This window comes from Petaurus breviceps, unplaced genomic scaffold (assembly GCF_028583685.1).
Source record: "Petaurus breviceps papuanus isolate PSGF00001 unplaced genomic scaffold, PetGlider_PUasm1.0 229, whole genome shotgun sequence".
Taxonomy (NCBI): Eukaryota; Metazoa; Chordata; class Mammalia; order Diprotodontia; family Petauridae; genus Petaurus; species Petaurus breviceps.
Window position 1 is genome coordinate 10,355,811 of NW_027185903.1, and position 16,667 is coordinate 10,372,477.

Here is a 16,667-nt window from a genome sequence, read left to right on the forward strand (position 1 = left end):
AAATAAGCCCTCCCCCGAAAATAAGCCCTATTGAGATTGCTACTGTAGTGAAGGTGATCCCCTGTGCTACACGCTACATTACGGTACCCTCTGTATGCACCGTCCCCCCTCCCCCCCGGGTGAAACTCACGCCGCGCTCCAAGCTGCATCCAATCAGAGCTGCAGCAGTGAGCGCGTCATCCTGTTTTTCCCCAGTGATTTGCTTGCTGACGCCATTGAGAGCAGTGCCGCGGAGGAGAGCTGAGGCAGGACAACATAAAAACCTGGTATGTAAGCGGGAGTGAGGGGGCATGATGGAGGATAAAAAGGTCATGATGGAGGAAAAAAGAACTCAGGGGGCATGATGGAGTGAAAAGAAGGACTGATGGTCATAATTTTATTATTCTGTCTGTTTTGACCCCCAGACGTGAGTACAAAAAGCAAGAGCTATACTGTTGAGTATAAGAAAGCAATTGTAGAGGAGTCACATGGCAAGAATCTTGCAGTTTTCTGTAAAGAAAAACTTTTGGATCTTTGAATAGTCAGAAAATGGAGAGCAGATTATACCGTAATAACCTCAATCAACAGGTGGATGAGGGAAAAGGGAAAAAGCGCAGGTCTGGATCAGGTCGGCAGCCCTTATATCCTGACTTGGAGATCCTCATTGGTGAATGGATTGCTGACAGGAGAGCAAAGGCCTTGGTTGTGCGCAGGGCTGATATTCAAGCATTTGCCCTTTCAATGGCACCAGAATTTGAAATGGTCTCAGAAGGATTCAAAGCATCACAACACTGGTTGGATGCTTTCCTTCAACGGTATGAACTGTCCCTAAGAAGATCAACAACACTGTTTAAGCTGGAAGATGCTGAAGTTATTAAATGTGCACTTGCATTCAAGTCCTTTAATGATAGGATCGACATTTCCAAGTACCAAACCTGCAATATGATTGCTACGGTATGGATGAAACTGCAGTGTTTATGGGACAAGGATCTCAAACAACAATTCATCACAGGGGTGCAACGTCAACCTACATTCCCACCACTGGCTATGAAAGTGCACGGGTCACCTGTGTTTTGGCAATTCGTTTGGATGGAAAGAAATCCACACCTCTAATCATCAGTAAGGGCAAGAAAGATAAGATTGAACGTGTATCTGGCATTTACGTTCTTGAAACCGAAAAAAACCTGGTGTACACAAGCCGTTATAAGAAAGTGGGTTGATTTAATGCTGCCACTTGTTATGCGAGGTAACCAAAGAGGTCTGATAGTCTGGGATTCAGCCAGCACTCACCGCGCTAAAGAAATGAAGAACTTCCTTGCAGAGAGAAGAATAGATCAAGTAATGATTCCTGCAGGAATGACTGCCTATCTCCAGACCCTTGATATTGCAATAAACAAGCCATTCAAGGACCATTTGTGCATGGAAGTCAATGACTACATTGAAAATAGAATGGAAAGAAATCAGCGTGGAAACTTTGTGAAGCCCTGTCTGCAAGAAGTCGTGACTTGGGTGAAGTCATGGGATAAAATTACTGACAGCTGTGTCGCCAAGGCACTACGAGCAGGTTACCTGGACAAGACATATTCATTTAAAGAGAGCTATATTGCTGGACATGACAGATTGGGTCCACTTCTTCTGAAGGAAATGGAGGCACAAGACATCCAGGACGGAATTCAGGGTATGGACACTTATGACGATGTTGTTGAAGAAGATGACATGATCATTATTGAATAAAGGTACATTTTTTTGTTCACATTTACCTGTTTATTAAAATTGCTGTCAATGTTCATTAAAATAAGCCCTCCCCTGAAAATAAGCCCTCTGGTGTTTTTCTGTCCCAAAAAAAAAAAAATAATAAGACAGTGTCTTATTATCGGGGAAACACGGTATGCATACCACATGACCTAGCCTGTGGGAGAGAACAAAATATCTTTCCCCACCATCAGGAGTGTGGTGGTATGTGGTGGCTATTTTATTATTATTATTTTACTATTAAACACTACAGTCATTCACTCAACTAGCATTTATTAAGCGACTAATATATGCCAGCCAATAAACTAAGCACTGGGGATATGAAGGAAGAAAAACAAAAAACCCAAACAAATAGCCAGTCCCGGCTCAGAAGGAGCTCAGAGAAGGTGACAACATACAAACAATTGTAAACAAACACCATATATATTAGCCAAATTGAGGGTTGTCATAGAGGGGAGGCACTAGGATTAAGGAGGACCGGGAAAAGCTTCTTACAGGTAACTTTAGGTAAGACTCAAAGGAAGCCAGGGAGGCTAGGAGGCAGAGAAAGGGAAATCTAGGAAGGGTGGACAGCCAGTGGAAATGTCTGGAGTTGGGAGATGAAGGGCTTTTTTTGAGAAAGAGCAAGGAAGCCATTGTCCCTGATCTCAGAGTCCTAGGGGGAGTAAAATGTTAGAAGGCTGAAAAGGTAGGACGGTTATGAAAGATTTTAAAAGCCAAACAAATGATTTTTTTTTTTTGATCCTGGAGGTAATTAAATGGAGGGGGCAGGGTGACATGGCCAGGACTGCGTCATAAGAAAATGAAATTGACAACTGAGTGGAAGACAGATTGGAGTGGGTAGTCACTTGAAGTAGGGAGATGAACCATTAAGCTATTTCAATAGTCTTTTCACAAATGATGTGATTTTCACAAAAGTGATGAGGGCTTACACCAGGGTGGTAGCTGTGTCAGAGGAGAGATGTTATAAAGAGAGAGATGTGGGCAATACCTTTTCAGTTGTCTATAGCTGAGGCCTATTTTAGTGTATGTTTGATCAAGCATTAGATTTTTGGATAATAATTTGTGTGGTTTGTTGAAGGTCTTGCATATCTTAGCCCTTCTGAATCTTTTACCTAAAATGAGGACTCAAGGTGTGGGAGCCTTAGGCTTAGAAAGGTACCTTCTTCTCTTTACATTCCCCCTCAATTCAATTAATCAAATACCTACTGAGCACCTACTGTATGCATCATTCTGCATGAGGTTCTGGGGATACCAAAGAGAAAAATTATATTGTCCTTGATCTTAAATGAGTTTATACTTTAGTAGAAAGATGAAAGAAGTACACAAAGAACTACAGTGAAAATGAAAAAACAATTACTAAATGAATGGGAGATGTCACTTGGGTGACAGATAATTGGACAGGGATGGGACTGGAAGTAGTGAAATCAATATGAAAGCTATTAAAACAGTCCCAGTAAGAAGGGATGAAAACCTGAATGAGGACTCGTGGCAGTGGAAGTGGAAAGAAGGAGGGAATGGATATGGCAGCTATCAGGAACACACAAGTAACAGGACTTGGCTTCTGCTTAGATATGAATTCTCAGGAAGAGGAAGGATGTGAGTGATTCCAAGAGTTCTGCCTGAATGACTGAACAATGGTGATTTTGCTAGAAGACCTAAGATTGAGGACTGACTTTGATGTTCATAAGTTGATACGAGAGGTATTCCAGAAATAGAATCAGTAAAATCTGCCAGTTAATTGAAAGTTGAGATTAAGTATGACCACAACCATGGAAAGAACAACAAAACAAAACTCAGTGCAATAAAATTTTAATAGTCAAAGTTGGTTTCAAAGAAGAGATATAAAGATAATCTAGATGTGAGGTCATGATGACCTGCATTAGAGATTTATCTGTGAGTGGAAGAATGAGATATAGAGGGGAGAAGTTGTGAAAATAGAAACAAGACAGCATCAGAATGAATATGCAAAGTGAATTTGAGTTAGGAGCAGAAGGATTGGAGGTCATAGTAAGAATAAAGACCAGGGCGTACGGTCAGTCATAAGACACAAAGAAAGATGGATGATAAAAAGTTATTATATGATAAAAGGTTATGATCAGATAAAGGCATTTCAGAGATCATGAATATGTATGTATGTGAGGGTATGTAAACTGTGTATATCTGAGGTGGAGTGGAGGGAAATGTGAAATTCATGAGAAATGAGTAGATTGAGGAACTGGTATGTTAGGGTAGTTGAGGGAGTATCAATATGTAAGATGATGTCCTTTGGTATGAAGCAGACAGTTGATGTGGAGAGAAAGAGTGTGAACCAGACACTGAATTCAGTGAAGAAGGAAGAATAATGCCCTTGGGGTAAGTAGAGAACAGTCACTATAGTAGTAATTATATGATAAATTTGGATTGAATGAAACTCATAAAAGACAAAGTTACTGAATTATGGTGGAAGGTGAATCTGGAAATGACAATGGGAAGCAAAGAGTGTTTTTGACTCCCTCATGATGCTGAATGAGTTTAAGGGTAGAAGAGAAAGTGTAGCCAGTGCTGGAAAGGGTAGCTAAGGATTTGGTGTCATCAAGAAGGGTTCCAGTCTTCATGAATGTCAGAATATGGAAGGATTGGAAAAGGAGAAAAGTTTAGGATAAAAGCAAGCTTATTAATTATGAAGCAAACATTCTAGAGAGCATGGTAGAAGTAGGAGCGAGAGGTTGTAAAGAGGGGTGGAAGTAAAGAGTGGGAAGTGGGGAATGGGGTTTATACTTCTACAACAAAGGGCTCAGAATCACAGGAAGAGTATAATGGGATGGAATTATACTAATCATTGAGGAAGGATTCCATGCAGAGTGTCAGTGACTGGAAGGAGACCTGTTGAGGGAGGAATGTATGTAGACTGTTCAAGGTCCAGTCTTGGAACAGTTGGTGAATTTATGTCTTTTGAGGTTTAACAGGCTTGACTCACAATGAGTAGGAGCAGAAGAGGTGCTAGAAGGTTCTGAGGAATCAGATCAAGAAGCAGAAACTCAAAGTTTAAGGTGGGTTTGGTTTAGGAACAGACTCCAGATCCCTGAAGAAGGCCCTAGGGTGTGGAGGGGAAAGACAGGTACAGGTAGACTGGATCAGGGCTGATTCAGGCCTATTTTTTTTTTAAAGCAATTGGGGTTAAGTAACTTGCTCAAGGTTACACGGCCAGTTATTTATGGATGTGGTGCTGAGTATCTGAGCCCGGATTTGATCCAGATCATCCCAACACTGGAGCCGGTGCTCTTACTTGCTGAGCCACCTGGCCTCCCCTAAGCAATTGGGGTTAAGTAACTTGCTCAAGGTTACACAGCCAGGTGTTTCTGGGTGGGTGCTAAGTGTCTGAGCCCGGGATTCGATCTCCAGGTCTTCTCAACACTGGAGCCGGTGCTCTTACTCGCTGTGCTACCTGGCTGCCCCATTTCAGGCCTATCTTAGAAGGCTCTGAAGTGAGAAGACCAGAAGATGATGTCGAGTCCTTTCAATTAAGAAAGCATAAACAGTGCTCAGTACCTTATCCTGCCAGGCTATGATTGGTGGATTCTTTAAATTTCTGTTTTACCCCCTGGATCTAAGATATTGGAGGCAGTTTTCCTTGATAATTTCCTGGAATATGATGTGTAAGCTCTTTTTTTGATCATGGCTTTCAGGTAGTCCAATAATTCTTACATTATCTCTCATTGATCTGTTTTACAGGTCATTTGTTTTTCCAATGAGATATCTGGTATTTTCTTCTGTTTTTTTTTTTTATTCTTTAACTTTATTTTACATGGTAAGTGGTGGCAGACATTAGCTTCCAGGAGCTGAATTCTAATTTTTAAGGAATTATTTTCATCAATGATCTTTAGTATCTCTTTTTCCATCTGGCCAATTCTGCTTTTTAAGATATGATTTTATTCAGTAATTTTTGTGTCTCTTTTGCTAAGCTGTTACTTCTCTTCATAATTTTCTTGTATCACTTTCATTTCTTTCTCCAGTTTTTCCTCTACCACTCATCTCTTTCTTTAATGCTTTCAAAAATTCTTGTTGAACTTGTGTCCAATTTCTTTGAGGCTTTGATTGTAGCTGTTTTTCACATTGCTGTTTTCTACTGACTTGTATCTTGGTCTTCCCTACCATCTTAGTATTAAGGTCAAGTTCTTTTTTGTTGCTGTTTTGCTCATTTTCCCCAGTATATTTTTTAACTTTGAATTTCATGTTAAAATTGAGCTCAGCTCACTTGGGGATGAGGAAGTACTGTTCCAAAATTTATGCTTTTTTTTTATGCTTCTGTTTTCAGAGCTAGTTTTGGAGTTCCACAAATTCTGGGTGTTTCCAAGGTGGTGTTATCCTAGGAGAGGTATGATTACCACTTTCCTGGTCTTGACTCTTTTTTTTTTTTTTTACCCAGAAAGGGCCCTTGCTTCTTTATAGTCACAAGTACTAGTAGTTTTTCTCTGGCCCTAAAATTGTGAACAGGACTTGTAGTCTCTTGCAGTCACAAATGCTAATGTTTCTCTATGCTTGCAATTGTGAGCAGTGCCCCTGCTCCCTTGTAACCAACTACAAGCACTTTTCTTTCCACCCTGGAACTGCAACCCAGAACTGAGTAAGGGTAATAAAGTGGCTAATTGGTGCCAATTGAATCCCATTCCCACGAAGGAGTCCTCTGTAATCTCTTTACGACCAGTCATCGTACCTTGTTACTGTCTCCTAGATGAGAGCTCTGGAAGCTGTTGCCACTGCTGCCACTGCTGCTGCCACCTCAAAGGCCTGACGATAGTGTGATCTCTGGTGCTTGAGCTCCAGGCTGGCCCTACACTGGTGCCACAGACCTCTCCTGCCAACCTCCTAAGGAATCCAAGTCTGGAAAAATGTCTTACTCTGATCTTTTGTTTGCTCAACCACTCCAAAATTTGATTTGAGGCATTATTTTAAAGTTGTTTGGAGGTGAATGTTAGAAGAGCTCAGCTGGGTTGCTGCCTCTAATCCCTACTTAAGTGACTCTTGACAACTTTTTAAGCCAGTCAATAAACATTTATTAAACACCTCCAATGTGCCAGATACTGTGTAAAATGCTGGGGATACAAACAGGAAAAGAGATAGTCTTTGCCCTCAGGGAGCTTAAAATCTAATGGGGGGAGCAATGCACACTGAATATAAAAAGTAGGAGAAATGCTTTTAGGAGCTAATTCATGATCAATTGTGAGTTGGACTAGGCCATCTTTTTGGTCCCTCTCCACTCTAAAATTCTGAGATCACATGGATAGCGAAAGGATAAGACACAAGACAGGGCAAATATCTTGGCACAAGTAAAATTAGGTGAAGAACTGAATTATCAGCTTCTGATTGCAGATAATTTCTTAGTTTAGTTTGTTCATATCTACATGCTGATGATTGCAATTACTTCCAGGGCATTCAAGGTTTATTGTTATCTTTATTGCTTGTCATTTCTTCCACTAAAAAATACCTTAACTCAATAAACATCATTTCCTTCCAGTCTTTTGTGGTTTGGAGAAGTTAGAAAATGATAGCCTGGAGTTGGCAGCATTTAATCATTTTAATTAAAACAAAAACCTTGGCATTATAGTATAAATTTTAAGACTTTGGTGAATATTTCTAAGAATTAGTCAAACTAAGAACTGCTGGATTAGGATGTGTATTGTATGTTAGATTCATCATCTTCCACATAGAAATTACGAAGCAGTGCTTAAATGAGATTTGTTGTTGTTGCTGTTGTTGTTGTTATTGGTAGTGGGGGTGGGGGTGGGGTGTGTGTGTGTTTGTGTGTGTGTGTGTGTGTGTGTGTGTGTGTGTATGAGAGAGAGAAAGAGAAAGAGAGAGAGATATAGAGAGACAGAGACAGACAGAGAGAGACAGAGAGAGAGATACAGAGAGAGAGAGAGAGAAAGAGAAAGAGAGAGACAGAGACAGACAGAGAGACAGAGAGAGAGAGACAGAGAGAGAGAGAGAGAGAGAGAGACTGTTCTACCTAAATGTGCCACTACTTGGATCCTATTGACTTTCTACCCTATTATATGGAAGTATTTCAACAACTGCTTGCATATTGCTTATTATATTTCATTATGGACATTTTACATCTATCTGTTCATGTTCGTGGTGTCCTTCTCAGACTGGTTTGCTATAATAGGGGTTTGAAGGATCCTGTGGAGTCTAAATCATATTGACTTTATATTTTGAGTATAAAACATCAACATATTCCATTCATGTTTGTCAGCATTTTAGTTCTTATATACTCTTTCTGAGGAATATCAAGGAGAACTTTTTTTTCCACATTCAGGTCACCCTTTAAGAAAGCATTTGCAGCATCCTCGAATTTTTATTGTTTTATTATTATTGTTTCCATTTACTTTGTTGTGGATTTATATATTATTTTCCTTACTTTAATTCCTTCACTTGTCATCAATTTCTAGTGGATTTTACTTTCCCTACTTACCAGGACTGGTCAATGTTTTGCTTGGTTGTTATGTCACAGATACCTTATGCCTTCAGTGGTCAACAACTTGTTTGAAACATTCCTTTTGTATTCCTGTCAAGAAAAATAGCCTTGATCAGTTCTTCCCATTCCATCTAGCACTAAACAAACAAGGGGAAAAATATTAGGGGATCTGTTTTTATTCCCTTAGAGATAATACTATAATTACTTATTCATTTGACACGTCATACAAACTATTATCCCACAAACAGATGCTTTGCCAATGGGATTGCATCAAAATAAAATCAGCATCAGTTCAATTCAATTCAGTTTTCAAACCATTTTTCAAATGCTTGCTTTGTACAAGGCACTGGGCTAGGTGTTGTGGACACAAAATCAAAAGCAAAACATTTCTACCCTTAAATCACATAGAGGGGCATATAACATGTAGTCTAGTAATTAAATACCAAATGTGTACAAAGCACCAGAAGGTGGTTTTAGGGAGGTGGTAGTACTAATCACTGGAGGATTTCTTGTTTTAAATAGCTATGCTGGGATTTTTGGAGGATGAGCTTTCTTTTCATGGGCATAAGCATATCTAAACATGTATCACAGTGCAAGATGTGTTATCTAGGCTTTTCTCCCCAAAACTATATAACTAACAAAATTGGTACCCAAGAGGAGGAAGGAGACAATAACAAAGCAGCGAGTTAACCTGGATGAATCCAGACTGCTTGATCCAGATGAATTCCATGGTTGGGACCTGAAAGGATTAACTAATATGATTGCTGAGCCACTCTCAATGATTTTTGAAATTTAATGGAACATTAAGTACCACAAGGAAGTACCACAAGATTGGTGAAGGGAGAATGTTCCAGCTCTTTAACAAGAGAGGAGAACAGAATCTCCAAACTATGTGCCACTGAGTTTGACTTTGATTCCGGGGAATATTCTAGAATAGATAACTAAAGAGATGGATGGTAAAGATTAAGGGAAACAATGAATAAAAAGAACCAGGATGGCTTTATCAAGATGAGGCATTTCAATCTAGCCCCAGTTCCTTTTTTGACAGGATTATTAAAATAGTAGGTTATGGGAATATAGCATAGTATATAGTAGTACATAGAATATAGTATAGGAATATAGATTTTGGCAAAGCTTTTGATAAAGTATCTTATACTATTCTTTTAGAGAAGATGGAGAGGACATAGGTTAGGAGACAATACTAGAGTTGCTTGCATGGCTAGATGCAAATACATGTTAATGCATCAAAGTCATCATAGCAGGCAGGAATCTGCAATGGAGTACCCCATTGATCTCTAATTGGCTGTGTGCTATGTAATGTTTTTTTTTTTGTTTCTTTTTTTGCCAATGACTTAAGGGCATAAATGAGATGCCTACCAAATTAGTAAGTGACATCAAGCTGGGAATAATAGCTAAAATACTAGATGTCAAGATTGAAAAAGACATTGACAGGCTAGAGTACTGGACTGAATCTTTTAAGATGCAATTCAATAGGGATAAGTATAATGATCTTGTTTTTGTTCTTCTGCCTTCTCCTTCTCTTCCTTCTCTTCCTCCTCCTCCTTCTCCTCCTCCTCCTCCTCCTCCTCCTCTTCCTCCTCTTTCTCCTTCTTCTCCTCTTTCTCTACATTTGGGTACCAAAATAAGTTTCACAAGTAGAAGGTTGGGGAAGCATGGTTAAATGATAGTTGTTTTTTTAAAAGATCTGTTGACTAAAAAAGTCAATATGAGTCAGCAATGGAATGTGGAAGTAAAAAAAAAAAAGCTCATGTGTCTTGGGATGCATGAAAAGGGGCATAGCTCCCAAGAAAAGGAAGAGAAGAGTCCCATTGTACTGTATAGTTTTCAAACTTTACATGAAATATTATGTTAATTCCAGGCATCATAGTTTATGGATACCATTGATAAGATAGTGTTCAGAATAGGGGAACCAAGATGGTGAAGGGGCACTTCATGCCATATGAGAATCAGTTGAAGGAACTGAGGATGTTTGGTCTGGAGAAGAGATGATTCAAGAGGGAAATGATGTCTCTCTTCAAGTATTTGAAAAGCTGTCATTTACCAGAGGGAGTAGATTTATTCTGTTTTATCACAAGAGGGTACAACTAGGAACAACAGATGGAATGAGGCAACTTTATGCTTCATGTTGGGGGGGGGGAATCTTTTTCTCACAATTACAGTTTTTCTCACAGTTTTTTTCATAATTCCAAAGTGGAATATATTGCTTTGAAAGTTGGTGGGTTACCTTCCTTTGAGGCCTTTAATCAGAGACTAGATCCAATAACATGTTGGATGTATAATAGTGGAGATTCCTTTGGTATATGACTTGGATTACATGATTGTTGAAGTCCCTTCCAACTCTCAGATTTTGTGATTGTGTGAAACAAACCATCAATAGATAATAGTAACTTTCCTTTGTAGGTCTCTCAGCAGTACATGGAAGTCTGCTTATTTGGAAACTAGACCTATGGCTTTTTTTTCCAGTTCTTTAAAAAACATTTAATTTATGGAATTATGGAATTTAAATTGTGGAATAAAACAAGCATTTCTATAATATAGCAATAAAAAAGATGATTGTACATGAAATTGCAAATCTACTATGTACAATTTGCTGTTATTTTCAAATATGTGATGAAATTAACATATACATGTCTTTTTTTCCTTTTTTTTCTTCCCTCTTCTCACCCTAGAAATGGCTACCATTAGACACAAATAAGTATGTGTGTGTGTGTATGTAAAATTATTCTATACGTATTTTTATTTGTGATTTCTTTCTCTGGATGCAGATACTATCTTCATTTACATGTCCTTTATAGTTAATTTGAGGCCTTTTTCTTCAGACTCCTTGCTTTCCTGTTTCAGGATCATTAGATCCTAGATGAGCACAGGCCTAGAATTCCATGACTATAATTCATAAGAAAAAGTCCATAATATTCCAGAGTGATCTTCATATTAGCTTTTCATGAAAACAGATACTGCAAGCAACATGTTTGTAAACTTGGCAAAAATAAAACAAAATTGGAGAGCTTGAATCTTGCTTGCTGTCTTATTAATGCATTTGCCAGTACTTGTTTCCTTGAGGGAATCCAAAAGCCATAAATTTTTAGATATTAAGAAACTTTCTATGGCAGAAATATGTTGTTCATTTTCATACTCAAGTGACGAGTAAACTCGCAATGTCCTTTAAATGAGGACTAATTATTTGCTAGAGGTATTATCACAAATGTGAATTTGCTGGTAAACAAACAAGTATGAGAAAATTCCAAGTGACAGATCAAAGATTCAGTGACGCCAGAAGCCCCCATCAACATTAATGTCATTGAGCCCTCTGTGCCTGAGCTAATTCACTTAACAAACTCAAGGAGAACCAGCTGTGCCCTATCCACTTTGCTCATGAGGCTGAGCCTTCCACCTGCCTTATAGGTTTAGCAAGAGTGGAGAGGAACATCTAATCCAAACAATGCTTTATGTACTTCAGTGGCTCTGCTTTCAGAAGTTCACAGGACTCAGTGCAGTCAGTACAAAATGTTTTGTTCTTTTGATCACCTGAAAGTATAGCTTCAGGGAAATTTCTGTGGAAATGAAAGCTGATCTCTGTCTCTTCTCCCTTAGGCCTTTGGATGCCTTTTATTTTTTCTTCTCTGAGCCCCAGTTTCCTCCCTAAAATGAAAGGGATGGGTGAAAATTAAAGCCAAAGGATCCTTCCAGCTCTAACACCCAAGGTTCCTCTGAAGAATGGATCTAATGTACCTTAGAGATGTAGGCTTACCTAGGGGGCTAATCTATAACCTCCTAACTATCTGGTCAACTCCACCCATTCTACCCTGTCCAGCTGCATGCTATCCACCCTGTTGGACTTGACCTTCTGGCTACCTCCAAGGACCATGCCTGGGGAACCTTAACCCTTTCAGTTCTGGAACTCTTGCCTTGTGACTTCTGTGATCTCAACTGGTGAGTGTGTTACATCACTCACTATAACTCCCCAGCCTTGCTTCAAATTCTGCCCCAACTATCTTATTGCCATGTCCACTATTTCCATGACTTCTAATGTCACCCTCACCCCCTTCTAGCTTTGGAATCATAATCAAATCAATACTACCATTATTATTGGAAAGAACATATCATTTTACTCCTCTATGGTTCATTTCAATTCATACTATTTACTCTGTTTATACCACTGCAGGCTTGATTCACATTAGTGCTGCCATCCCAGGGCATGGGAGGCCTATAGATGGCCTTTTTTATTGTGGTCAAATACATTGCAAAATGCATAACTTTTTAGCAATTGGTTGCACTGTTTTATGACATTTAGAATTTATTTTATTTTTTTAAAGCAATTGGGGTTAAGTAACTTGCTCAAGGTTACACAGCCAGTTATTTCTGGGTGTGGCGCTAAGTATCTGAGCCCGGATTCAATCCCCAGGTCATCCTGACACTGGGGGCAGTGCTCTTACTCGCTGAGCCACCTGGCCACCCCTAAGCAATTTGGGTTAAGTAACTTGCTCAAGGTTACATGGCCAAGTGTTTCTGGGTGGATGCTAAGTGTCTGAGCCCAGATTTGATCTCCAGGTCATCCTGACACTGGAGCTGGTGCTCTTACTCGCTGTGCTACCTGGCTGCCCCTAGAATTTATTTTTAAAAAGAATTGCCAAATGTATTACGATGAATGTTACTAGTAATGATAATGTTTATAATATATGTTTAAATATTATGTTATGTGTTTATATTGTTGTACCAAGAAATCAGCATGTGAGGCCATTAATCATTTTAAGTGGAGTTTAATGAATGACCTGATGACTGCCAGGGGTGAACACAACCCAAATCAAGCAGCCTTGAGATGTATATTTTCAGGGCTTATATAGACAAAAGCCACAACATAACTGTTACCAAGGGGAAACCACAACTTGACAGTTATTATGAGCAAGCAGGGAAAATACAGAAGCCAAAAAGTAGCAATCATTTTGTTGTCTAACAACTCGTTTGTTGCCAAACTGGAAAGTCCCCAAGTAACCAGGAAAGGGGGGAGCTTTGGGTTCCAGGTGGCAGGTTTGGGCAGGTCTCCTAGGCAAATTTACCCAAGATGGGAGAGATAGAGGAGGTTCACAAAATGGTGGTTACAACAATCCCCACTTGTTTTTGTTGAGAGTCAAACCCTTGACTCACAATTGGTGACATCGTACAGAAAGCAACTCATGCAGGGGCTGAATATGGGATTCAGAGGTGGGAAAACAAACAAGGGCTTATAGTGAGGGCCAGTCCAAGAAGCATTAATGGTCCAGCTAAGGCAGAAATAAGTGTGGTTAACCATGGGGATGCTTAAAGCAGACTCTGGTACCAATTTTCAGCATTTTCCCTTTCCCACTGTGTGGCCTCCAGGTTCAGCACAGAGGCCAACTTGTACCAGACAAGTACCAGAGCCCTGGATATCTCCCAGAGTTAAACTTGGTTGATTCCAGTCACACGCCTCAGAACTGGATGCCTAGAAGGGCTAGACGAACATAATGGGTGGGGGGTGGTGGGCATTTATGCAGAGCCAATGGTCAAGGCCAAGGTCAGATTGGGAAGTGTTCCCCTCACAATCTTCAGGGGAAGGGGTCTTACTATAAGATGATCTCCCTCTCCTCTGATCCAGGTTCCTCCCTAGACCTTCCGTTAGGCCATTGATACAGAGTGGAAAGTAAAAAGCATCTCACATTGGGACAATAGAAGTGCACCAGTAAAGAAACCAGGGCAGAGGGCAAACTCATCCATGAGCCCTCTTCTGCCTGGAATGTCCAGAGTATTTGGTCCCCCTTTCTAATAATCCAGGTATTTTTACCCTTAGGAGCATGGGGGTGTGACATGGAGAACATTATGAGGAAACACAGGAAAATCTTAAGAAAATCTGGTCCTGAGTCTACCTTCCATTCATCAAGGGCAGCTAATGGTGGAGCCAGGAAGGGATAGAGTTCACTTTGACTGCAGTGGGTGTAGTAAGGATACAGGATCTGATGTAGGTACAGGCAAGGCATCTCAAATGGATTTCATGGCCCTCCCTTGTGTTTCTTGCAATCCCTGTAGGGACTTAATTAAGGAAGAATTAGTAGCCTTAGCTTGTAACTTTTCTCTAATTACTGGGAGGATGGGTGGAGGTGGCCTATATATCTAGCTCTCAAATGAGAGATTGGATGGAGATGCTTGACCTACTCCTTCCCCACCACTTCTGGAACAAAATTCTCCCATCTGGGAAGATGCACCAGCCCAACTGCTCTTACTCCTCCTTTTTTTTTTTTTTGTTTAGTGAAGGAATCATCTGAGGGGGAATATTGGGGCATTAGAATTCCATCATTCCCCCCTCAAAGAGTTGGGACCCAAACTCATTTGGGAGAAGGGACAAAAGTCTCAGCTTCCATACTTTCTTCAGGATAAAAAGGGGTGTAGAGTTGTCCTTGTCTTAGTGGGTCCCGAGGAAGAAGTTGACTGAAACCAAGCATAGATCACATTCAGGGAATGATGGGTGAGTATAGATTGGTATCCAGTGTCTGCTGCCAACTGTAGGTGAATTGGCCTGTAGTCTGAGAGACACAAATATGACTGGGCCAAGTACCTTTTTGCTAAACTATTTAGGTTGTAGAAAGGAATATCATTTTATCCCAGCCTTAGTATATGGGATTATGATTAACTTGTGTTTGTACCTTTCACAAGCTTCTTTTCCCTTTGTCTAATTGTTCCCATATCATTTAGAAAAAATGTTCTATTCCAGGGATTTAACCTTTCACTTGACTATGCAGGCAGGCAGATGACAAGCCCATGTAACAGCAAAAATTCACATACCTGCATTGTACTTTACTATATTTTACTGACTACTTGCTCTAATTAGAGAAATTTGTCATAAAAGGAAAAAGCAGGGACACACCAGATATGACAGGATAAAACATCCTTAGCTCTGAATTCAAGAGTCATTTTAATTCCCATCTCACAGCCAGGTGGAAAACATTCTTTTTCAAAGGAAGACAATGGGGAAACTGAGCCAGTAGGGTCCCATTTGAGATTGAGGCTAAAATTGCCCTCTCAGCTTTTCCCAAAAGCAAATCTTCACCTGTAGCAGGATTCCCTCTGAGCAGATTGTGGCATTTCTCTCAGATACTGATTTAATGCAGACAACTATATCTAAATTCAAACTCAACATAAAACTAGTTGTGGTCCCAATGGCTTTTACCTCAAATGGCAAGTCTCACCAATCACAGCTTAGGGCTTGATACAATTTCTTTTATTTGTATGGAGTTGCAATAAGCAATAAAAGTTCACCATGACTTTGTATACATAAGAGATTTCATTTCTCAGTAAACCAAGTTCATTGTTTAGGAACTCCATAACCCAAACAAGTTTTTAGTTTTCTCCTAGGGCTGATGACAATATATCATATTATAATTTTATATAATACTATACTATAATTTCATGTATTATCATTTCATATATTATATTACAATATTTCTGTTTAAAACCTACAGAATAGTTTTACATACCTTTTTGGGAATGCAGAATTGCAATCTCATGCCATAGGGAATCCTTGGTGTAGGGAATCCTAGGAATTCTGTAGGAAAATCTTCTTCTACTGCAAATAGGCAAATCATTTGTAATATATAGTCTTTGAGAGTCACTTCATGCACTGGAGAGATAATACAATGTTTCCATGCTCACCAACTAGTGTATCAGTGGCAGGATTTAAATCTAGGTCTTCTAGATGCCTGATCTGGTCTTTTAACCAAACAGGGGTGGGGAACCTGGTCCCCAAGTATGGTCTTTTGGATTCAGTCAAAAAAGGCCTCAGGTTCCCCAGACGTGCACCATGATATCTCTGTTTCATCTACATATTCCATCTCATTTTAAATATGTACAGCAAACACACCCATTAAAAACACTTATAATACTAAGGAAATCATATTTTTGAAAGTCACAGCAGGCTGTCATGTATTATGCTGACTGTGCCTATTCCTTCATAAAGAAAAGTGAATTCTTTCAAAGCCTCTCACAGTATCTAAGAGTGTTCTTTACCACTAGATGAACTGTGCCTGTCCGACTGAACCCCAAAGAAAGTTATCACAGCTCTAAAATGTCCTTAACAAATCTGAAGCAGTTGCTAGTGTCTAGTTTTGTAGCTAGACTGTTATTCTTCTCCTGGGATGTGTGAACTTAATTTTTTTTAAAGATGACTCTTTCCTTTGTCATTTTATACATTTTATTTCACACATTTAAAAACATTATTCTCAGATGAGGTCCATGGGATTTGCCAGACTGTCAAAGGGGTGTGTGACAAACACAGAGAAAAAGGTTAATAACTTTGTTCTGTATTATTTGCTGTTTGCGTATCTGCAGCAGGAAGCTAGGCATGTTGGTTCTGGAACGGTTGTAGAATGTCTACATACAAATGACACAATAGCAGGACAGAGGGGAAGCTTCTTCTGAATGAATCAATTGTGGTATTACTGAAAACAAACCA

The 16,667-nt window shown here is 39.6% G+C and overlaps 1 long non-coding RNA gene across 1 annotated transcript in view; it reads right to left on the reverse strand.

Moving 5' to 3' along the window:
• LOC138167237 (uncharacterized) overlaps window positions 1-16,071 on the reverse strand; it is a 24,104-nt gene extending 8,033 nt beyond the window's left edge. The window contains exons 1-2 of the long non-coding RNA XR_011169835.1: window positions 15,694-16,071; window positions 8,186-8,278 (exon numbers count right to left, since the gene is read on the reverse strand). This is a non-coding gene — a long non-coding RNA (uncharacterized lncRNA). The remainder of the gene's footprint in view (window positions 1-8,185; window positions 8,279-15,693) is intronic.
• Between the last annotated feature and the right edge of the window lie 596 nt (window positions 16,072-16,667).